The following is a 24,102-nucleotide window of genomic DNA, read 5'->3' on the forward strand; positions in this document are numbered from 1 at the left end:
TTGTGTAATCCAGCGAAGTTAAGACTTAAGCGAAGTTATCATAACTTCCCCTAACGGGTACTGTTTAGAAAAATAAAAAAAAAAAATTCTTGGGTTTCTTTGTGTTTTCGTTTCGTACTTCTATAAAAGATGACTTCCATAAATATTACGGAACTGGTAAAAATGGAGGTGGAAGCAGGTTCAGCTACTAAGGCTCCGAAAATGCTTAAGGGTACCAATTTCGTGGCTTGGAAGGATCGGTTTGAACAATACGTTAAATATCAAGATGCTAAGATGTGGGTGTGCATTCAAGATGGATATATTCCACCAACGGCTTTGTTTGAGGGTCGTGAACAAATTAAGAAATACAATAAGATGAAAGAGGAAGAAAAGAATATGTATGAGGCTGAAAGCAAAGCTCATGCTGCGATAACAATGGCTCTTCCACAAGAGATTCTTCACACCTTCAGGAAATATAAAACCGCCAGAGAGCTATGGAAAGCGCTTGAAAATCGATATGAAGGTAATGTGGGGATAAGTGCGTCAAAGATTAAGCTACTCAAAACCCAATTCTCGGTGTTCAAGTATTTGAAGAATGAGTCACTTGATGATATCATCACAAGGTATTACCACTTGATAACCGAACTCAGAAACTATTCAATTAACTATAAAGAAGAAGAGATCGTAGAAAAACTTCTTGATGCTCTCCCACCGAAATGGTAAATGTATACTGTCTTGATGAGAGAAGATAAAGAGTTTGCAAACATCGACTTGGAAACAACAGTCAATAAACTACGAACTTTTGAACTGAACATGGTTCGAAAAGAGACACCAACTGATCAGGTTCAGGATCCGGGAATGTATGGTGCGAAAGTTACTACAAGTTCAAGTTCAAAGTCAGAATCATCTGCTTACTACTCAAAGGGAGAACCGAGCTCTAACTCAACTCAAGATGGTCATGTAACTCTCAACATGGATGGTGATGTGTGTTTCGTTGCTGGTGGAACAAATTCTTCTAAACCTCAAGCAACAACTGGTAGTTTTTCCTCAAATGTTCCGAACAACAACTACTCTCAGATGCCCATGAGTGTTGATGTGTGAAAATGTATAATATAAATAAAGAACGAATCACAATTAAGCTTTAAGTTTATAAAAACGAAAATCCTATAGAAACCACACAAAACCGGCAAGTGTACCGATCATAAATAGTATAGCATCAAGGAAGTCCGGATGTCGAACGCAAAGACACGTGAAAACGTTTATGATTAAGAAAACTCTAACCAAGACTTACCAAAATAATATTTAAATGATTTAATATTTAGAATTAATTAAACTACTTAACTTAATTAAATAAAAACTGTTAACAAAACAATTTTAGAAAACTTTGATTTAAATTCAATATGTAAAAACGTCTACCTAGGAATGAATCATGTTGAAAGAAATAACAAGACAACGGATTGAAAACATTCACGACACCGGTTATAAAAGATGACACAACCAAAACTTGTTTAAGAAAGTCAAATTACCTCTCAGTCTCTCTAACAAACTTTAACTTATTTTAGTTGATTTTTAAAGAACAACCGGAAAAACAATTATTAACGTGTTCAAATATCGACTCTCCTCTCGGTCTCCTCGACACACTATCCTAATGGAGATGAATACTACGCAACCAAGGATAGAGGAACAATTTAACTTAACCCAAATTAAACCAACTAATTGCACATAAACACTCAAACTTGACAAGACAAAAACCCGCTCTCGCGCGGTCTTAATTCTAACAAGTAAAAGCAACGAGACAATATTACTTCTTATCACCTCTCGGTCTCAAAGAAGGTGTATTTTAACTGATTTTAGATGATTATATTACCCACTTATCCCTACGGTTGTACACCCCGCAAATAAACCCAAAACACCAAGTAAAGAGCTTAACAAGCAATCAATTAATCAAAACCGATTCAATTAACTAATGCAAGAGGATTATAAGTAATAACAAATAAAACACAGCCATCACACACAATCTAATTTATGGTTTAGTTAAACTTTACATCAATAATTTAAGTCTTGAACATTAACAATCCATTAAACAAGTTAAAACCATTCAACAATCATCTATCCTAGGTAGAACAAACAAGTTTAGCTACTCATCACTTTTGGACAGCCAGAAACAATCAAAGTAAACATCATAAACATCAATATAAACATGATAAAACTCATTCAAGATCCAAACTCAATCAATAACAAGTCAATCTATCAATCAATTGCAAAACAATGTAAAACAAAAGACCAAATCAATCAAAGTTAGGGTTCTTGACAATAAACAAAGTTTAAAGATGTATACTCAAGGTTTATGGCTGAGATTTGTGAGTGTTTGAAGCCCCTAGCTGCTGCCCCTAGTCTCCTTCTTCTTCCTCAAGCCGCCAAAAGACACCAGCCGCCTCTTTTCTTCTCTTTTTTCTTTCTTTTTCCCGGCGGTTACTGTAGCTGCGATCGCAGCTTGTAGATGTGGCTAGGGTTTTGTGTTCTTTGCTGTATTTCGGGATTAGGATGAGATGAATGGCTGGAAAACTCCTTCAATTAACTTAATATAATATTATATAAGGCTCCTAACTTGTGGGCTTGGGTCGGGCCTTGATTAAACTTTGAAACTTTGACACTTAAACCCTCCAAGTTCCCTTTTTCTTGCCTTTTTTTCCACATCTTTCCATAACCTACACAAAACATTTCAACTTTGTAAAACTTTGCACTTAACCCCCTAAACTTACATAAATTTGATATTAAATCATTAAAACATTATAAAATTGTAAGGAAATATAAGTGTGTTATTCAACACATCAAGTGTTAAGTCTGCTGAACAGCAGTTTGCTCTCTATGCATCTTTCATAGCTTCTTACGAAAATTACATCAAAGGTAAAATTGTCAACCCTGCTACTTTAGACGAAGACTATGATCAGATCGATGCTGATGATCTGGAAGAGATGGACCTGCAGTGGCAGATGGCGATGATTGTAAGAAGAGTTAAAAGGTTTATGAAGAAGACTGGTAGAAAGTTCGTTGGCGAGAGACCAGGTTTTGATAAGTCAAAGGTTCGGTGTTATAACTGTCAACAGAATGGCCACTTTGCTAAAGAATGCAAAAATGAAAGAGTAGAACGTAGTCAGAACAGGCCAACACAACTGAATGGGGGAAGTAATGAGAATAGGGTGATGGTATCCAGACAGAATGGGGGATACAATTGGAATCTGCAAGTTGAGGAAGTATTCGAACAGGCCAACTTGGTTAACATTGAAACTGAAGGAAGCGACAAAGAGACAAGAGAAGATCAAGCTTATATGGCAGAGGTGAATGATCAGCTCTCTGAGGTAAGTTCTGAACTCCCTTGTATGCAATGTGAAAATCTGTCTGAACAATTGAAAACATTAACTGATCAGTTTGTTAGTTTAGATGTTCAATTTAAAACGTTAAAAGAAGATCATCATTACACTAAAACTAGAGAAAATAGTTATTCGGTAAAGATTAAAGCTAGTGAAAAAGATATCAAAAGTCTTAAAGCCAGTCTAGCTGAAAAAATTCAAGTAATTGATCTTAGCTATGAAATATTAGAAGAGAAAACCAAACTAATTGCTGAAAGGGATAAACAGATAGCTGATTACCAGGTAAAAGTAGTGGAACTAAACAGAAAGCTTGAGCAGTTTAGAAATTCCTCTGCAATACTTGATCACCTCGTAAGTGATCAACGTTCTCCAGTGAAAAGGGGAGGAATTGGATATTCTGAAGTTCCACCACCTTATAATCATAATTATACATATGATCCTAGTAATCAGAAATCTGTTGATGTTGAGATTAGTCAGACAGATCCTGTCAAAGTTTCAATTAAAAAACCTGAATTGAGTGAAAAAGATACGACAAAGTCTGTTTTAAGTGTTAAGATTTCTGTTCCAAGTTCTGTCTCATCAAATTCGGACAAGACATCCGAAGCTAGTGAGACAAATGAAGAGGTAGTGTTACTAAGACGTGGGGAGGAATTTAAACCTACTGAAAAGAAGTCCCCTCTAAACCCGTATGTCCCACCATATGTTAGGCAAACGGATAGTAATACAACCTCAACATCTGGAACAACTGTTGAGACGAAGGTTGAACACAGGAGTTGTTTCAGATGCAATCAAATAGGACACCTGATTGCTGATTGCCCTCTGAATCAGAGATTCAGAGGTATGAGGCCTCCGAAAACTGAGAATAGAGCTAACAGTAATTACTATAATGGTAAGAATGCAAACTCATCAAAGTTCAGATATTGGACTAATCCAGGTTTTCAAAGAAAGCGATCTCAGTTTTTCCCTGTTAACAACCAAACCACTAGTTATAATTCATTTAATTCACGAAGGTTTGGATGGCCTATTAGTCATTCCACAAGAAGGTATCCTTTCAGAACTTACAGAAGTCATTCTCAGAGTAACTTTAGACAATCAATGGACGGGATGCAGTTTAACAGGTTTAATCGACCCAAGACCAATAGGTCTTGGGTCCCAAGATTTTAATCTTTTCTTTAATCGTGTAGGAACAGTTGAACAGGGCTGCAAACAATCTATGGGTTGTGGATAGCGGCTGTTCTAGGCACATGACGGGTAACAAGAATTTGTTACACGAATGGAAACCTGTTCAGGGAGGTAGAGTAAGTTTTGCTGGAGAGAGTGGTGGTAGAATTACTGGAATTGGGACGGTGACAAATGGTAAAATGAAGCTAGAAAAGAAGTTGATGAGAGAATAGCTACGCAGATCCTTTATGATGAGGAAGAAAATTTTGTGCAACGACCGCAGTACGATGAATGTCAACCTTCCTCGTCAACTGCTGTCGACACCCCTGCTGCCTCTACTGAAGACGAATTCTTCAATCCTTTTCACTCTCAACAACAATCTCCCATTGATGAACTATCTTCGAACCTGGAAGACAATCTGCAAGTCAGTTCGGTTCCGACTACTGGAGTTCATAAATATCACCCTTTGGAAAACGTGATAGGTGATCTGTCTGATGGTGTACAAACAAGACGAAGCTTGAATGAGGACACCTGTGTTTACGCAAGCATCAAAGAAACAGGTATCATTAATGAGTGCTTGTACACCTGCTTCATTAGCCAGATTGAACCAAAGAACTATCAAATGGCTCTAAAGGACAGCTCGTGGGTCGAAGCAATGCAAGAAGAGTTAGCCCAGTTCGAGAAGATGGAGGTTTGGAAATTGGTTGCAAAACCGAAGAATGTGCATGCGATTGGCACAAAATGGGTTTTCAAATGCAAGAGAGATGAAAAAGGGATGATTATCAGGAACAAGGCAAGGCTGGTTGTAAAAGGTTTTAATCAGCAAGAAGGGATCGACTACAATGAAGTGTTTGCTCCTGTGGCGAGATTGGAAGCGATTCGTTTATTTTTGGCATTTGCTGCACACAAGGAGATGAAGGTGTTCCAGTTAGACGTGAAAAGTGCGTTTCTTAACGGTAAAGTCGATGAGGTTGTGTACGTTGAGCAACCTCCGAGTTTTCCTGACCCAGACTTTCCTGATCACGTGTACAAGCTAAGTAAAGCGCTATATGGGCTACATCAGGCCCCTCGTGCCTGGTATGCAACTCTATCCGATTACTTGCTTGAGAATGGGTTTGAAAGGGGAAAGATCGATAGCACACTGTTCGTTAAGAGAAAAGGAGAAGACTTTCTTCTGGTTCAAGTCTACGTGGACGACATCATCTTTGCTGCATCAAAAGTCGCCATGTGTCAGGAATTTGAAGCCATCATGAAAAAGAGGTTTGAAATGAGGGCTATGGGTGAACTAACTTTCTTTTTAGGATTGCAGGTTGATCAGAAGAAAGATGGCATGTTCATTCATCAGACTAAATATGTCCAAGACGTTCTCAAACGCTTCAAGATGGAGGACAACACTCCATTTGATACTCCAGTTTGCGTCAACCACAAATTGGGTGCTGACTCAGACAGTGATGCAGACGTGGCCCCACCCAATATCGGGCAATCATAGGTTCTTTAATGTATTTAACTGCATCTAGACCTGATATTATGTTTGCAGTTTGTCTTTGTGCTCGCTTTCAGGCAAACCCAAAGGAATCTCACATGAAGGGTGTGAAGAAGATATTGCGGTATCTCAAGGGCAAACCTAAGCTGGGGTTGTGGTACGCGAAAGGGGGAGACTTGGAGTTGGTCGCTTACACGGATTCTGACTATGGTGGATGCAATCAGAATCGGAAGTCAAAAACAGGTGGATGCCAGTTCCTTGGAGGCAGATTAGTGTCATGGCAGTGCAAGAAGCAGACCTCAGTTGCTATCTCTACCTGTGAAGCAGAATACATGGCAGCATCGAACTACTGCTCCCAGGTTCTTTGGATACAACAGCAATTGCGCAATTACGGTCTGAAGTTCACTCATACTCCTATTTGCATAGATAACACTGCTGCTATCTCATTAACTAACAATCCCGTAAAGCATAGCAAAACTAAACACATTGACATCCGTCATCATTTTATACGGGATTGTGCTGAGAAGAAATTAATAATGCTCGAAAAGGTTGATTCGTTAGATAATTTCGCTGATTTGTTTACTAAAGCGTTTGACAGAACTCGTTTTCAAAACCTTGTTGAGCTGAATGGGATGATCAATCCCGAGTAACCATGTTTTGTGACTTTGTTTAAAAAAAAAAAAAAAAAAAAAACCACGTCACTATCGCTTAGAATTATGTCAGTTGCTTCAGTTTGAAGGACATATCTTCGGATGTGTTTGGTCCTCACTTCTACCAGCAGATTATGAGGATAGCCATTAACCAACTGACTGAAAGTGACAGGGGCGGTTTATGATGTGTTTTTATTCTTTCGCTGAAAATTAGTCATTCACACTTAGTTAGAAAGACACATACTCGTATGTGGTCGGTCCAGCTGATCCATTGGATCCTCAGGATAGACGTTTACCTGAAGACTTTGACTTGATCGGGGCGATAGAATTTAAAATATTTTTGGGGGAGATGAAATAATTTTTCAAGTCTACTACTTCGTAAGAAGTTTCTTTACTATGTTTAAAAGAAAATTGATCCAACCTTGGAAAGTGATGGACAAACTGATTCTGTGTGCTTACCTAGTGAAGTTATTAGGCCTAAAAGACTTTAGAACAGTCATTGTATGTCATGGTAGCTTTTTATGGTGCGTAAAAGTAGAAGTGATACTAACTAAATCTCCTCGATCTTACATGGAAACTCCTTAAGAGTTGTGCATGTCCCCATATATATCTTTTCGAATGATAGGCAGAAAAGCGATTACCCAGTCATACACGAGCCCGTGAGTGTTCTGATTCCCGAGAAGATGGTGTGTCAAGAAACTGCAGTGATCCAGATTCGGGACTTGCAGTAGTTTACTCGAAGCTGTGTAAATCTTATTATTTGTAAAAAAAAAAATTATTTAAGGCTTCTAAAGCTTATAATGTTATACTTATCAATCATGAGGCAAGAAAGAGAACGGGAAGAAGAGTCTAAAGATCGAAGAGTACGTACTATTTAATCAGACAGTACGGGTCGAGGTCAACTCGGGGTGACTTGGGGAAAGCCAAATACGCTTTGAGAATAGATAGGAGACATCATAATCTCTGAGGTGTTGCCCATTTAAGTTTTGAGCTTATTTGAACCTAACCCGTATCACATAAGCGATGAAAACCATACTAAGTTATTTACCTGCTTACAACCTGTTTCTTTATGTCATAATACAGCTGAACATGGATCTGTGTGACAGTCACTTAATTAGTATGATTCCTGTTCGGATCTTTTCTAAAACTTGGTAGTCCCTGTCGAGACTGAAATTTGATCCTGTGTACTTTATTTCTAAATTTTATTCTACTTATGTCGTTTTATGATTTTATACCTGGTTACTTGGTCTTTGATCGTATCATTTAACTCTTTAAAGGAAGTTTTAAAAGTTAATTGCAAAATGTTCAAATTATAAGGGTTTGTTTTGTAAAGTTTAATATAGGCGAAGTTGTTTAAACAGGCGAAGTTATGGGATAGGCGAAATTGAAGACAAAGACAGAGGAATGAGAGCAGATGGCAAGCCTTGGATAATAATGAAGTATAAGCCGATCCGGTGTCTAAAAGAAGTGCCGATGAAACAAATGCCCAAGGATGTGCACAAAGATCTGAAATGGTGGTACGTTGATGGTGAAACAGCTGAAGCAGTGATGGAGGATGAAGATGAACAAGAGTTGATGAGAGTGTATGATCCTATGCACTTAGTGAATTTGTCTCAAGCAGACTTGCAGGTGCTGAACGAGAAAAAGATATTTTACATTCCTGCTTGGAAAGAAGAAGCCAAGAAATACCAAAGAGTAGTTTCAGTTTGTGTACGAGAAGGCGTTCATGCTTGAAGATGAGAGGTACGAGATTTTTGAGATTACGAGACACGTGATTGAAGATGAGATATGAAGCTATTGCCAAGGGGGAGTCTGTTGGTATATGATGTCAGTAGTTCAGTATCGAGTGTCTGTAATAATGTTAGTTTGGTTTGTATTGGTGTTTAAGCGAAGTTGTCTCACAAGTTCGCCTGTTATAAGCGAACTTGTGGACAAGCGAAGTTATCAACAACTTCGCCTAGTCTGTTAGGCGAAGTTGTCGATAACTTTATATATTAGGTTTACGGCTTATTTTGAAAAAGAACGAGGTAGAACGTGTAATCGGTGATTGTATATCACGTGTTATTAGTTGCAATACAACGTGTTCTTTGTTTATTGTAACGTGTGTGTGCTTGTGTTTAACGTATATCGCTTCTAAGCTCGTATCGTCTTACGTAGGGATTCCGCACCTACGTAGAACGAGATATTTCCGTGTAGATCCGGCTGGGAACCTACAATGTCAATACTAACCAAAGAGCAACAATAGGAAAATAAATATTACCTTGTAGATGACTTGCTTCAACAACCAATCGCGGTCAGTGGCAGCGGCGGCAGCTCAACAGTCAAAGAGTAGATAGTCTTCTCGTTAGAGACAAGTGTATCAGCCAGCTTGCCCGCGTCCGCCTTCCTCAAGGACGCGTCCGCTTCCAACTCTTCGATCCGCTTGCGCAACGCAACGTTTTCATCCTCGAGTTTGGCGGAGGCTTCTTTGGCAGCATAAGCCCGGCTACGTGCGTTAGTGACGTCGGCGTTAGACTTCTTGCACGCAGCCTGGAACTCCTTGTAGCTCGTAGCGCGCTCACGGGCAGATGCCGCCAAATTTGCCTCAACCTTTGACAACTTTTCCTCAGCAACAGTCAGAGCCTGGCGGTGCTCTGCTGCATCTCGACCCACCTTCCAGGCGGCAACCTCAATATTATTCACCGAAAGCTCCATCTCCCTCATGGTAGCAGCGATCTCGATTTGCTCTGCATGAAGGTTGCGCTTGTAACGCACCAACTCCGCTAAACTGGAGAGAGACTAAACATGGTGAAAGATAGTATTGGAGGACAGACTATCCCGAGGCGGGAATTTATGAGCAATCCGCTCGCAGGGAGGAACAACATGTTCCAAAAATTCTATACACGTAGCAGGGTCCTCAAAGTTGGCGTCGCGGGTGACTTTCCACCCAGGCTGATAAATTTGGTTCGCCTCAACGGAATCACGGGGATCTATATCCACATTCAACACCCCGCCTCTAGAACCACCACCACTGCTACTAGGAAAGTCAAAAAATCTACCACTAACTACCGCCCCAACACTAAAAGGAGGCGGCTGCACAATCTCATCACCATCAAGAACATAAGTATTGACAGGCGAGGATTGCTTAGACTTCAGAAAGTCAGCAAATGAAATACCCGCCGACTCGCTGTTGAAAACCTTGGGCAAATCGTCCACACTCGCCTCCATTGGTTCAAAAACTGACTTCGTAGGCTGAGATTCAGACGGAACCACAGATTCCGCCGACACAGGCACCGTCGTCACAATGGTTTCGGCCTCAGAAAGGCTAACGACACCCGTCATTATCGGCAAACTCACCGACTGCACAGCGGGCATCGCCTCGGACAAGTTGCCCACACTTGTCATCATAGGAAGACTAGAATAAGTCACCGCCACCGAGAGGCAATGGCGGAAGCCACAATAGCTTCCGCCGAAGAAGATACCTTCGAAGTACCTGAAACAACAACAGTTAACATCAGAGCAATTAAAAAAAAACAGGTTGTACCTGGAGACTTAATTAAACCGCTCATTTTCACAAACCCACCAAGGCGAGGCTTCTTGAATAGGTGGGGCGCCTCTTCTTCTTTTTCATTGCCCGGAGGCGTAAACGCCGCATGGTGTGGCTCAATGAGCGTCCCAGCGGCAGCAGAAGAATAAGGTGAACTGGTAGATACGATAGTCGTATCCACAACAGTTCCAGGAGCAAAGGCTATAGAAGACACAAAACCTCCAACCGTCGAAATTTGGATGGCGGCAAGCGGACTTGTGTCCACAACGGTTTCAGCCTGAAAGACTGAAGGAGATTGAAAAGCCTTTAGTAGACTGGTCGCCAGCGGTTGGGAGTAACGCAGCGTCAACGCCGGAACCAGGCGAGCCTAGTAATGTTGCCGACGAAGATATCGGACGCCCAAAAGGAACGTTGGACACAAGGACGACATCGCCATCATCATCCACGACGTTCCTCGCGGCGGCTCCTATCGGAGGCGCAACCGCCTTCCAATCGCTAGCTTGTGCAACCTTCCCACCGCATTTAGGAAGGCGCACAATATGAGACCGTTTACCTGGAGAAAAGAAGCAAACGAACGTTAGGAGCACACAAGCAGCTACAAATAATATCAAAATTACCCTATTTTGGGTTGACGAAGCTGGGAGGTGGTAGCTGTCGCGGGGGCACTGACTGCCCCATAGGAAGAGGAAACACAAAGTTTGGGGCAGTCCTTAGGATGATCGGCTCCTCACGGGGGCTTAACTCCCTCTGGAACAAGATCTTTGCCCCCTCAGGGACAGGCTGCAGAAGGAGCATCGGATCCTCCACCTCTGAAAATAGTGAATATGTTAGAACATTCAAAAATACAAGAGGGAACCGACAACAGACAAACGGATCACTAACCTTGACCACCGTTCGGGATGAATGGAACCCTAGTCGCATCCTCCCAAATACGACTCATGCCAATTAGCACCAGCGCGCGCTCCAGATATGAGCATATTGGGGAATGGTTAACCTGTAAAGTGTTAAACCAGTCCGTCCCAGAATAGGGAAATGGTTTAGGCTCCGGAAGCTCTTTCACTTCCGCAAAATGCATCACATGTGGAACCACATGCGCAGTAACGTAGAAGAAGACACTCTTCCACTCGTGCAAACTCTTCAGCGCCTCCAAAGCAATGGCCTTGGCACCAGGATGGGTAAACAGATTATACCAGCCCTGGGAAAACGCCAATGGTAGAAGGCTGCCATCTTGTCAGCCGTAGCATAATGCCAAGGCAATGACAATTATACTCGAAATGGCGAAGGCGAGCCATTCCTAGTGGATGTATTTGGCTCAAGTGCAGCCCAAACACATCCAAAACCTCCAGTAACAACCGAGTAATGGGCAAACGGAAGTTGCCCAAGAGAAAATACTCCTTATACATGACAATCTTGTCGGCAGGAGCCTATCGAGCCGTCTTGCCCGGAGCAGGCAACTCAGGCTCAAACTCAGGGCCAAGGTGATAAACCTTGATCATGTTGGCGAAGTCCTCGGAGGATATCCGGCAACCAATGAACTCCATGGTGTTCTTTTTTGTTTTAGTAGAATGAGAGAACTCAACCATGTAAGGAAGACAAAAGAAAAAAATCTGGTGAATAGAAAATTTTCCAAGAGGGAATTCCTCCTTTTATACCTATCGCAATTAATGCTGGAGAGGGGTACAGAAGGGAAGGAGAACACGCGGCCCAATATCCAGGTGACACGCCAACGATATGGAAGAAAATGTGTTACATTTGGGCGCGTCACCAGGATTCTCGTCCACGCGCCTGACACAGACGAAAAAGCTGCACTGAGAAGTGTAATCGTCGTCAAACCGTCATGTCAAACCATCGTTTCACTGACATTCATTTAATTCATCTTTTCCCGCCAAAACAACACGTCATCAATCAAATAAAGATGAATGAATGAACAAGTGTTGCTAAAATAGGCTCCGCCATGGGATGGTTTTCAACAACCACCTGCCAAAATAGGCTCCACCATGGGATGGTTTTCAACAACCACCCGCCAAAATAGGCTCTGCCATGGGATGGTTTTCAATAACCACCTGCCAAAAAATGCTCCGTCGTGGGATGGTTTTTAATAACCACCCATCAAAATAGGCTCCGCCATGGGATGATTTTCAATAACCACCAGCCAAAAAAGGCTCCGCCAAGGGATGGTTTTCAAAAACCACCCGCCAAAATAGGTAATGTATATAAAAAAATATACATCTTTTAAGCATCAAATAATCTCTAAAAACTGCAACTTCTATCAAATAATATAGCACAGAAGGCTACTTATCTTAATAAAATGTAATTTCAGGTAAACGCAAGCCTCAAACGAAGAAACAAGCGAAAAGACGAAGAAAAACGGAAGAAAACACAAGAAAAACAAGAAACACGCCCCCATGCTTCTAAACACAAGAAAAGACAAAATTATACAAGAATTTAAGCACGTGACACTAAAAGCACGGGGCCATGGTCACCTTCAGAAAAAGACAAAAAAGAATTGAGGCACATGTCAATAAAAGCACGGAGGCGTGCCTCCAAAAGCACACCCCTGTGGTGAGTCATCATGTACGATCTGACAACTTGCAACTGGGACACATAGACACGGGTCCGTGCTTAGTGAAACACGGGGCCATGCTTTTCGTTCCAGACAGTCTATAAATAGTGGCTCTTGTGGCATTTGAGAGTTGTGCTTGAATAAGAACTCTAAACAGTTTTCACTTATAAAACATCCACATTACATTCATATTGAAGATCTTGTGAGGAGTTTGAAAGCTTGGAGGTTATCATCATCATCCATCATCATCAACACCATCATAATCCATCATTAAGAGAGGAGATTCATCCACATTTGGTTAGATTGTTCTAAGTTTAGTTATGTGTTTGTTATCATCATCTCCTATGTTTATAACAATGCTCATTGTGAGCTAAACTCCTATTACCATCTATAATCTATGAAGAAGCTTTTTTGTTACTTGATGATTACAAGAAACATGTGGTTTAGTTTGGTATAGTACATTATTATTTTGCAATTATCCATTGGTGAAGAAATGTTTTATCACTTTAATCCAATACATCAAGGTTGATGATTTATAATCATTCATGGTAATTCATGTTCTTGGAAACTAGAAATCGCAAAAAGAATACTTTGATACTTTATTCAAGATAAAACATGGATCCTTATGTTGTACTTAGAACTGATGAGATATAAGCCATGATCTATTTCTCTAGTTTTAATAATTCTAAAATAACATTGTTAACACGATTGCTTAGGTTATCATGCTAGTTAAAGAAATCATATGTCAATGGAATGTGTAATTATAATCTAATTTAATCAACCAAGGGGAGGTTGTGTGAGTTAACTACAATCACTCGAAGTTGTTAGGATTGGTATTTGAGAAATCGAAGTCAATTCTAATCTTTCTACTATACCAAACTGCTTGTATACTTAAATTGACATTCTCGTGGTAACATGACATTATGAAAGGAATGGACTTTAAAATGCGCATGTTACTTTCTTTTACGTCATAGAATATGTTTACTTAGAAATGAGGTACTATTATATCATATATTATTAGGACAAGTTTTTCACACGTTTAACTATTAATCATCAAGGAATAATGGAGTGGATTCTTAATAATATATGGTAAACCTTCATATATTTTTTTTAACGAAGTTTCATATAATTGAATTATTCATGTAGAATTTCTATTCTTGTCACCTACATATTATATATTTCTATTTTATTAAAGTTTAAAAATCAACCTTAAAATGATTAAAACTCTCCGATTAAACTAAAACAAAGATTCATTATTAGAAATATTTGTGTCCACGGATCAATACTTGGTTCTTACCAATACTATTCTACATATACGATAGGTACACTTGCCTATTTTGTGTGTGTATAGTCTTAGTAGAAATCACTTTTATAAATTTAAAACACGATCTTATGTAAAAGCTAAATATCCAATCAGCTATCATTTTACTAGCACGCGCAACACACATCAATAGGCTCCACCATGGGATGGTTTTCAATAACCCCCGCCAAAATAGGTTATGCCATGGGATGGTTTCCAACAACCACCCACCAAAAAAGACCGCGCCACATGACGGTTTTTAATAACCATACGTCAAAATAGGTTGCGCCAAGCGTTGGTTTTCAATAACCAGCCGCCAAAAAAGGTTGTGCCATGTGACGGTTTTTAATAACCAAACGTCAAAATAGATTGCGCCAACTGATGGTTTTCAATAACCAACTGACAAAAGGGTTTCGCCGTATGACGGTTTTCAATAACCAAAGGTCAAAATAGGTTGCGCCAGGCAATGGTTTTCATTAACCACCCAATATAGAACAAACAGCTAGAATACGCAAAGGATGTCAAAAGCCCACGATAAGTCCATAGCCCCCCTTTCTTCAAAAAGAGCAACTACGGACTAGGGGGACTTGTAGGGGTAGGGTACTAAACCCACCCCAAATTAATATAACACCCACTAAGTGGATAAACCAAGCGCCAGGCGGACTGCATGGCGCCATAAACATAGCCTAATATAAGTGGATAAACTATGCGCCAGGCAGACTGCATGGCTCCATAAGCATAGCCTAATATAATAAACATTCCCTGACACCTAGGGAATGGTAGCGCTAAGATCTCCACAGGCATGGGACAAAGAGGAAGAATATCCATCGAGAATATCACCCAACCAATAGGGGTGGAATAACACATAAAAGATGGTATAAAATAGTACACCACGTCAATATCAAAAGGCCATGATGTCCACCAACCTCCATGACCGCACGAATAGAGAATATAATTGGTGGAAAGCCTGACAAGTCAGTTGGCTACGTTCTCCCCCCCCCCCCCCCCCCGCTATAAATACTGAAATACTTCCAAATGGTAAAGGATCCACGATCCTATATTCTAACTCTCTCTTAATATATTCCCACTGTACTACCAAGTACTGATTCTCACGCCGGAGGGTGGTTACGAGAGAATCCCCCCCAATTCCTCGTAACGAGCTCACGGTGTTCTGTTTTGCAGAGAATACTCATCTGCACCAAGAAGGATTATAACCCATCGTGGGGAATACTTGACCATTATCCTTGGACTAACTTCTTAGACCTAAGGGGTGGATTTGTGTTTCTTCATTACCTTTCCTTTCTCTCAATCACATTTGCAAATCCATCCGTCATATTTTACACCCATGTTCTTGGATTTGTCCTCATCAGACATCCGGAGCTTGGTAAGCTTTAAAGATTGTTCAAGCGAAACATTAATTGCAATGTGATCGATCAATTCGTGTTCATTTATTCAAAAATACAACCATATCTTGTTTCAAGTATATATGTCACCACGGTGGTGAAAGAAGGCGGTGTGGAGGTAAACCAGCTCTTCTTTCACGCTTACATGCATGATTGAGATATGCAACTGTACGTCATGTTCTTCCCATCAAGAACCTCAAACCCAACTAAGAAATCACCATACAGTATGTTAACTCATCACCAACACTTGTTTATATCTATGTTTCTACCATGAAATATAAAAATTGAATTAAATTATTATTTTCTAACATATTTGATTTTGGGATGTTTATTGCCAAGATCTAAAGGTAAATTTTGTGAGGAAGATGAGGTCTTGATGATGGACAATTTGATAATAAACATGATGGGTATCTCCTTCTAAAGTCCATGTCGCTTCAATTTTTGATTCTTCAATCTTCGCGCATTGGATTCTTTGTATCTATTTACTAGATTTTTTTATATATATTTTTTTCAAATGGTGAGTATGTAAATATTCAAGATTTGTGAAACTTGCATTTTATAATGATATAAATATGCATTTTTAGTCATCTTTCTATAAAAGTGACCCTACAAATGTTATGATCTCTGTTAACCAATTTTGTCATTTTGTAATTACTTCGCTTTTATTTTTGTCCACAGTGTGAAACGAGCCTACCATGTGTCCATGAATTAAAGCATGAGATTTTAATGTTCATATGCTCGTTACTATATTTTGATTTTTGAATTTTGTTTTAGTCACTTCTTAGTGCTTGGTATAAGAGAAGTAGTCTAAATTTTACAATGAATTATGCATATGTATGTTATTGTACTTTTGTTGTTTAAATAGTTTCTCATGATAGTAACTATTAGGGGATTGGTAATTGATAACATTTGGATAATCTGATAGTCGTGATATAACTTTTAGATCGAATTAATTGGGTGGTTTGTCTAAATATTTAATTGGGTAAAACTCCAAAGAGATAAGAATATTGTATGTGTTCTGTGTGAAATTGAGAACCATAAAGTTCAACCAAAATGATGATATTTTATATTTGCATTGATATGATCGTGGATAAAGTTTTAGCTATATTCACATTGAAACATAGATGTAACCGACCACATTGTTGTTAGAGCGTACTGATAAAAATACAACATCAAAGGGCGGTTCCGTTGATATCGAAGGGGTGGTTTGGAGGAGATCTAAAACTCAAGGGTTGAAGTGAAATATAATTACTTGAGTATTTAGTTTATTTAGTTTTTTTATTTTAATTACTTTTGGGTTTTTGAGTTTGAGTCGGTTTGTAGAATCCAAGTTGGAATAGGGTTAGAATATAGGGTATTATATAAACCCCTTCTCTGTATTTCTTTTTATGTGTCTTCTTTTGTTTTTCAATTAATAAACAAAGAGTCGAACAATTCATTCAAGATTGGTGTGTCTTTGGTTCTTGATATTCACTTGCTAATATAACAAGTGGTATCAGAGCCTTGTCAATCAATACTCGATTCTCATAGTATACCATCTCGTTCGTAGGTTGATACCGAGCTGTAACATCCTAAAATTTTCATATTTAATAAAGTAAAGTCGCGTTTAGTTATTGGGCGAAAATAATTAACTAGTATTAAATATAGAAAGGGTCATGGACTTAGATTAATCAAGATGGGATTATAGATAAGATGGGCTTAGGGTCCATGGGCATTAGGAGTATAAATACTTCCTTAAACCACTCTACCCTAAATCCTCATTTCTTTCCATCTTATTCTCTACACACTCAAAAACACACACATTCACATACACCATACATACGGTCAAGAGTGGCGAGAGAGATTTGAGACCAAACGGACGTTAGCTTGCATTAGATCTTTATTACACGAGCTAAATACAAGATCTAGAGTTCATAAACAAGTTAAACGAGATCCAAACGAGCACTAAAGGTATGTTCTTGACCCTTAAAGTTCACGTTTTTATAAACGGTTAGCCTTGAAACTTGAACCTAGGATAGATCGGGTATAAGCGAGTATTAAAGTAGCGAACTTGATGTTAGAAACGAACTTAATGAACTTACGGCTGCTATGACTCGTTTAAAATAAACCCTAGACTTAGTATTGAACGTTTTAATCTTAAAGGTCCATACTTTATGCATTTTCGGGTCATGTTTTATACAAAAATGGCCTCGGGAACGGTTGCGGGAATTATTAGCATCTTATCGAAGTATTACACGTTAAAACGGGATGATTATAGGGCGTTTGGGATGAGCCGTAGCTACTGCTGGTTAACTTCGCCCGCAGCAAGTCTGCCCAGCATGTTCGCTAAGCAAGTTCGCCAGCATGTTCGCTGAGCATGTTCGCTAAGCATAGCAACTTCGCTGCTGTTAACTTCGCCAGCAGCTAAGTTCGCTTCTGTTAACCTCGCTATACAAGTTCGCCACTGATAAGTTCGCCAGAATCTATGTTCGCTGAACACTAAGTTCGCCGGACACTAAGCTCGTTAAAGTTAAGTTCGCTGAAAAATAAATTAAAATTCTAGTGGAAAATGTGTTAAGACAGTTAATGGAAATAAAATTTATCCTAGCTGACCTGGCAGCTTAACCCCAGCCAGGGGCTCTGCCCCTTGGACCCCGCTAGGGGATGCCACCCCTAGAACCCCGCTGCCAGGGGCGCTGCCCCCGGACCCCTGTTCGTTGTGGGTTATATAAAGATAGAAATTACGATGCGAGTAGTAATATTTAATTGATACGTGTAATTGTTATACAGTTATTCGTGCACAGCTCAAGAAAGGAATAACTATAAACGGTGAACATCGCATTCAGGTGAGTTTCTAGCCACACTTCCTTGTTATGTTTTCGGGGCTATGTGCATACTCGATGTGATAGTTAATACACTTACCTTAAGTGGTAAGTGTATGCCTTGCATGATATGATATGATGTGATGAATGTATGAATGTATATGATGTATGTATGATATGTTGATGGCACGTGAACGATCTTCGGATATTGCATGTGTTGTCATGGAAAGTATGTAGAGACAGGTATGGTACAGTTGCAGGAAACAAAGGGACCAGACCCTAATAATATCTGTGAGGATAGGGACCATACCCTAATAATATCTGTGAGGATAGGGACCAGACCCTTTATAAAATCTGTGATGTTGGGGACCAGACCCTTTATAATATCTGTGATGTTAGGGACCAGACCCTTATAATATCTGTGATGTTAGGGACCAGACCCTTTATAATATCTGTGAGGTTATAGGGCGGAAGGATCTTTAAATAGGATGGATAGTTAGGTATGAAAAGTAAGTATGAATAATGTACACCCCTTCGGGCGTGTGTGCAAGTATGTGAACCGATTGTATGTTGTTTGATTAACTAGAACTCACTCAGCGTAGCTGACTTTTAGTATGCATGCAGGTGAGTAGAATGAGGCAACTCGCTTGAGGGGAACACGTGGCATTGAATAAGAGGCTGGCATCGGAAGACTCAAGACGTTTAAGTTTAATATTTTGTTATTTTGAAAGACGAGATGTTGTTTTAAGACAAGATTCAGTTGTTATGAAATGTTTTATGAAATTTTTAATATTCCGCGAATGTTTTAATTAACTCTGATACTTAGAACTGCGTTTATGAGTAAATCCAACACCAAATGTGAGGCACCGGTAACGGGGCCTTACACGATCGAAGGCAGGAGATTACCGATCACAGAAGATAGCCGAACAAGATGGCAGAAATGCAGTTGAGTGGCGGAATGAAGAAGTTGAACGATCAAAACTATAATGTTTGGTCTACGTGTATGATGTCCTATTTGCAAGGACAGGATTTGTGGGAGGTGACAAACGGGTCTGATGTTAGCGAGCAAAGGATTGACACGAACGGTGCAATCCACAAGTGACGGGTTAAGGTCGGTCGAGCCATGTAACTTCTCAAGACAACAATTGAAGAAAATATGCTTGATCATATTTGTGACCTAGCGACCCCGAAACAAGCTTGGGATACCCTCGCGTCATTGTTCTCCAAAAGAAAGGACACAAAACTCCAGTTTCTAGAAAACGAACTCTTATCAGTAAGTCAAAAAGAACTAAGTATACCATAATACTTTCATAAGGTGAAAACATTGTGTAGAGAAATAGGAGAGTTAGATCAACAGACCCAAACCGGTGATGTGAGAATGAAACGAATGATTGTCCAAGGGTTGAGACCGGAATTTCAAAATTTTGTAGCGGCTGTTCTAGGGTGTCCAACCCCGCCATCGTTAACCGAACTCGAGAATCTTCTTGAGGGACAAGAAGCTTTGTCCAAACAGTTTGGTACCGTTACGATCAAATCCGAAAAATAAAAGGCGTTGTATGCCGGAAGATCCAAAAAGTGGCAATATAACAAATGAGGGTTCAAGAATAAAGAAAATCCATGGAAACAAGATTACAGGATGAATTGAGATAATCGGGATAATCGAGATAAACGCGATAACCAGGATAACCGAAATAATCCGAAAGACGGGGCATTGAGCAGCAAGAAGGGAAAATTTAACAACTGGTTCCCGTACCCTTGTTATAATTGTGGACGAAAGGGTCACATAGCCAAGTATTGCCGCCAACCGACACGAGAAGGAAACGCAGCTAAAGCAAAGGAGGAAGAGCCTTGGGATGTCGAGGCTCATATCGCGTTGGTCCAATATGAGTACGCCTTAACAGCCACCACCGCAAGTAAAGAGAACTCATTCGGTGAATGGATAGTTGACTCCGGCTGCTTGTACCATATGACCGGAGACAAGAATCGAATCATAAACCTGGAAAAATATAAGGGTAGTCAAGTGGTGGTAATCGCAGATGATTCGAGGCATCATATAGCACACGTGGGAGATGTGAAACTTTCACATGCACCGAACGAGAGGGATTTTGTTATGGAAGACGTTTTGATGTTCCCGGGATGAGAAAGAACCTTTTCTCGATTCCGCAGATTACGGCCTCCGGGAAGTATGTTCTGTTTGGTCAGAATGACGTCCGAATTTTTAATGAATTTGAAACCAAGTCAGTCCCGGTTTTACAAGGTAAAAGAAACGACACCGTGTATGTTTTGACTGCCGAAACTGCTTATGTGGAGCGAACCAAGCAAACCCATAATGTTGATCTTTGGCACAACTGGTTGGGTCATGTGGGGTATGAAAAACTCGAGATGATGATGAAAATGAAACTAGTTATAGGGCTTCCGCAATTAGAAGTTAACAAAGAAGTCGTTTGTGCAGGATGTCAATATGGAAAGGCAAAGAACAACCGTTTGAAGAGTCAAAGTTTCAAGCCTCATACCCATTGGAACTGGTACACTCAGGTGTCTTTGGGCCCATTAAGCAACCATCGATCTCAGGTATGCGTTTTATGATAACATTTATCGACGATTAATCACGTTATGTTTGGATAGTTGCGGTATTGTAAAAGTCAGATTCCATGGCCTTGGAATAGGTGATTCTAAGGTCCTCGGACATCAACCTTGCCGCCTTTTCCCAACTCAGCCACTATTACTCGCCAAGTTCCAACTCGGTCAAAAGTCGGATTGCTCGGGTTTACTCGGCCTCCAAGGTCAACTCGGCCACAATTTTTTATTTTTTTAAATTTGTTTTATTATTTATTTTTAGTAAAAAATAAAAAATAACAACAAAATATGAATTTTTTGAATTATGTTTTTCTCTTATATGAATTATGCTTATTTTGACGTGAATTTTGCTTATCTTAACATATATATAATATCCAATAATTAATTTATGCTATATTTATCATGTCCGAGTACAAGTCGAGTACTTCCCGAGTACTCCGAGTACTCCCTACAAGGGGGTCGGCTGCCTAGGGACCGCCTAGCGAGTTTTACAACATTGGGTAGATGTCATGAAAGAGAAATCTTAAGCTTTTGAGAAATTCAAATTGTTTAAAAGTGAAGCAGGGTCGGTAACGGGCCAAACCATTAGGTGCCTTCGATTAGATATTGGAGTCGAATATTGGCCGCCGATTTTTGTTAGTATCTAAGGAATCACAAGATCAAGAGACAACTCACCTGTTCCAATAAACCTGAACAGAACGTTGTATTGGAAAGAAAGAACTGACACCTAGCCCAGACGTGCAGAAAAGTATCATGCATGACAAAAACGTGCATGGGCGTTTTTGGACTAAATCCATGAAGACGGAAGCCTATGTTATTAATAGGCTACCACCGCAAAATCAAGAGTATGTTTCACCCTATGAGAATTTGTTTAAAATTAAACCGAACATAAGCCATTTAAAGGTGTTCGAGTGTGTTTGTTACGTGTTCATACCGAACCAACTTAGAACGAAGGTGGAAAAGAAAGCTACAAGATGTATTTTTTTAGGGTATGATCAAGAGAAAAAGGGGTGGCGGTATTGTGATCCGAATATCAGAAAATGTTACGTGTCAAGAAACGTTGTGTTTGATGAAAATTCATCATGGTGGTCGAGTGAAAAAGAAGCTCTACCAGATTCTAAACACCTAACTGATAAGCTTGAAACATCTAATGTATTCCTCAATTTCAATGAAGAGGAATCCCAAACTGAGGAAGCCATAGTACAACCGGAACAGAACGAAGCCCATGGTGAACCGGGGTTCATCATCATCATACATCAAACCAAACTGGTGACCCGGAACAAGAACCGAGACGGTCGGGAAGAGATAGAACACCTGACCCGAAGTATGTTGCTAACGTAGCTATTGTCAGGGACGATGATGTCGAACCATAAACGTAAGAAGAAGCGAGTGAAAAATATGAATGGGTCGAAGCCATGGAGATGAAATTCGAGCACTAAACCAAAACGAAACTTGGGAACTCGTACCAAAACCAAGTGATGTAAAGGTTGTTACAAATAAATGAGTGTTTAAATTGAAGCGAAAATCCTATGGAACAATTGATCGGTATAAGGCGAGGTTGGTAGCTCGTGGTTTTTCTTAACAAGTCAGAATTGACTATGATGATACGTTTAGCTCGGTAGCAAAGTTTGGCACAGTACGTGTCGTTTTAGCCATTGCAGCAAGTAAGTCATGGAACCTTTGGCAAATGGTTGTTAGTAACACATTCTTATATGGCGATTTGGATCATGTGATTCACATGGAACAACCAAAGGGGTTCGAGAGTAAAGAACATCCTAACCACGTGTGTAAACTAAAGAAAGCTTTATACGGGCTGAAGCAGTCATTGAGGGCGTGGTTCGGAAAAATAAGTGAGTTCCTAGTTCATAATGGTTTTGGCATGGCATCTACTGATGCGAGTTTGTTTGCCAAACCAATCGGAACCAAAGTCGTAGTCGTTCTCATGTATGTTGACAATTTAATTATAACCGAAGATGACGAAGAAATAATCAATCAGTTGAAAGAAAACTTGTGTACTCGATTTAATATGAAAGATATGGGCATATTATGTCACTTTCTTGGTCTAGAAATTGAGTATAAAAATGATGAGTTCATTCTAAGTCAGAAACTTTATTGTTATGATTTGTTAGTCAAGTTTGGTATGTGTTGGGTCAAGAGTTTGACCCAAATGAGGAGATTTGACCTAAATGAAGAATATTGAAGATTGGAATCTTCTCAACCTCCTCAGAAACTGCTAAGTATTGAATCCGGGTACACCTTGGACCTTCGAGTAAGCTTTTACTTAGCCGAGTACAAGATTTTGCCTTCCGGGCACGGTTTACTTCAAATAATCTTCTTAAGTGGATATCCGAGCAAGGTATGCTTTTTGGTGATTTCCGAGTAAGGTTCATCTATTTGGCATATCCGAGTAAGGTTCACTTTGTCAAGCAGGATTGTTCTTCAAGACCAAGTATTTTACTCTTCCGAGTAAGGTTTGGTCAACCAAGTCCAAGAAGCCAAGTAATTGGAAGACCGGGCAAGGTATTCTTTAATAATTATGGTCCGAGTATACTTGATGAGTTGACGGAATATCTCTAAGTTATATCGAGTAAGGTTCGGCTCGAGTAAGGTATGTACTCCCGAGTACGCCTTATCAATAAGTTGTTTAACTAACAATGAGCCGAACAGGATCATAGAAGAACAAGGTTGCTCGTAAGGATTTGTCGAGAAAAGTTTGATAAATTCAAGAAGATTGAAGTCTACTCGGTGAATATTAAGTCTTCCGGGTAGGCTTTTCATTAAACTTCAGTCTTCGAGTACGCCGCGTACTCGGCCTTCCTTCAGACTTGGTAAACATAGAAGTGTACTCGGAATCAGTTTCCGGGTAGACTTTACTTTACAAATATTTTACTAAGTAAAATATTTGTAAAGTAAAGTCTACCCGGAAACTGATTCCGAGTACACTTCTATGTTTACCAAGTCTGAAGGAAGGCCGAGTACGCGGCGTACTCGAAGACTGAAGTTTAATGAAAAGCCTACCCGGAAGACTTGTTTTACACTTAGTATAATTTTTGAATATGTAAATTGAATATGTACTATCAGATAGGGTTTCTAGAAGGAATGACAGCCTGTCCTAGGTTGACAGGCCTATAAATAGAATAATTAGGGCACGCCGCCAAACACACGGAGAGAGACGAGAATACGAGAGACTGAGTGGATAAGACCGACACATTAATTAAGAGAATATTGTGTGTGTGACGGTTGTTCTAGGATTCCTCCTAAACCCTAATCGATTATCCTTTTGTATGA

Source organism: Bidens hawaiensis, unplaced genomic scaffold (genome assembly GCF_021521415.1).
Source record: "Bidens hawaiensis isolate Kalapana, Puna unplaced genomic scaffold, B.hawaiensis_p1.1 tig00419497_1, whole genome shotgun sequence".
NCBI classification, from domain to species: Eukaryota; Viridiplantae; Streptophyta; class Magnoliopsida; order Asterales; family Asteraceae; genus Bidens; species Bidens hawaiensis.